This window comes from Miscanthus floridulus, chromosome 3, assembly GCF_019320115.1.
Source record: "Miscanthus floridulus cultivar M001 chromosome 3, ASM1932011v1, whole genome shotgun sequence".
Taxonomy (NCBI): domain Eukaryota; kingdom Viridiplantae; phylum Streptophyta; class Magnoliopsida; order Poales; family Poaceae; genus Miscanthus; species Miscanthus floridulus.
The window spans coordinates 57,836,916-57,838,786 of NC_089582.1; the positions used below are offsets into that span (position 1 = coordinate 57,836,916).

Consider the following 1,871-nt stretch of genomic DNA (forward strand, 5'->3'; position numbering starts at 1 on the left):
ATTGGCTCTGTCTTCAAGCTTCTTCATGAGCAAATGCATCTTGGCAGACAACATGTCTACCTCTTTGAGTTGATGCATACCTCCACCTCTCTTGTAGGTTTGAGACATTCTTCATTCCAACCTTGGTTGGAGACCATCTTCTCCATGAGAGTTGTTGCTTGTGCGATTGTGAGTGATAAGAAAGCACCTCTAGCAGCGATATTCATATTCTCATGGGTGTTGTTTGTCAACCCATGGTAGAAAGTCTGCATGAGTAGCCAATCCTCCATCCTATGATGAGGACATTCTGATATGTAGTCTTGAAAGCGTTCCCATGCCTTAGAGACAGATTCATCATATTATTGTTGAAAACTTGAAATTCTTCCTCGTAGGGCATTAGTCTTGCCTGTGGGAAAGAACTTTGCTAGGAAGGCAGCGGAGCAGTTGTCCCATGTAGTGTTTCTATCTTTGTTGGCGTAGAACCATTGCTTTGCCTTCCCCAAAAGTGAGAATGGGAAGAGGCAAAGTAATATGGCATCTCTGGTTACTCTCTTGATGGTGAAAGTGTTGCAGATCATCAGGAAGTGTTGGAGATGAGCACTCATATCTTCATGTGCCTTTCAGCAAAACTGGCTAGCTTGCACCATGTTGATGAGAGCTGGCTTGAGCTCAAAAGTATTGTCTCCAATGTTGATTGTCGGTCCAGTATGGATGTTGGCCATAGTAGTAGAAGAGAATTCACAGAGAGTCTTGTTGGCCATGGCTTCAAAAACTAGTGTTAAGCTGCGCCTAGTCTAGTTGTCTTCCGATTCTAAAGCCAGAACTTTCTTGTGTTTAGCTCTAGTCCTCCTAATTAATGCTTCTGGATCTTCAACGTAGTTTATCAAAAGGTCAAAACCGGTCATACATGACCCTACATAAGATTCAAAAGTAGATAGACCAAGGGTAAGCCTGTTTGAGCAGAGGTCAATGGTTTTCCTCGATCACATCAGTAAGTACAAGTTTATCAATATTCCTTTTTGCCTAGCTACCTTCCCTGGCAATGGCGCCAAAAATGCTTGTTGGTATTTATTAACATGTCACTTGTTTACATAGCCACCTAATGTTTGTTGACATTTCTTAACATCACTTTTGCTAGGTTGTCATCCCTAACTATGATGCCAGAAATGCTTGTTGGTACTAACTAGCATCAGTACTAGAATGATACTAAGAAGTACTTTAGTATTTTATGTGATTAGAAAAAATATATAAATGAAAGGGATCTGCATGCGCACAGATAATTTACCATTATAGCACTTCACCCGGTAGCATTTTAGGTATCGTTATTTATATTTTTACCACAGGGAAGGACGGGCAGTTGGAATATATTGATAACTTATACATATGATGGAGAAGTAAACCATAACCAAACTTCTACTCACAACATGGGTAAATCAAGAGATAAATATGATAAGTAATGATAAATGACAAATGTTCACTCGGAGTACTTTTTTCTATGACATTAGCATTGCTAAGTAAAAATTAGAGGAATAATTCCTAAGTCATTCTTAATTACAAGTCAAAGCATATGTTGATTAGTGCAATTACACTTAGTAGTCATGGCTAAGATCAACTTCATATCTACACATAAGGGATATTACTAAGGAAGATCAAGAATAGAGCATGTCTTCCTTCGTAACTAGATCCTATACTTGTATTATATTCAGGGAGTGGACTACAAAGGACTCAACGGGAGTGTCACATCCATGATGTACCACATGGCCCAAAATATAGGGTGCATCCATAGGTAAACAATGTATAAGCACCATGCTTACACAATGTCGACCACTCAACCCATGTACATTGGAGTGAGCGCTATACAAACTTATGCGTGAATATAATGATAATCTAGC

The 1,871-nt window shown here is 39.2% G+C and overlaps 1 non-coding gene across 1 annotated transcript; it reads left to right on the forward strand.

Moving 5' to 3' along the window:
- The first annotated feature begins 267 nt into the window (after positions 1–267).
- On the forward strand, positions 268–374 carry LOC136547818 (small nucleolar RNA R71). Its single transcript, XR_010781767.1, has one exon. It is a non-coding gene; the product is annotated as a small nucleolar RNA R71 (small nucleolar RNA).
- The last annotated feature ends 1,497 nt before the right edge of the window (positions 375–1,871 follow it).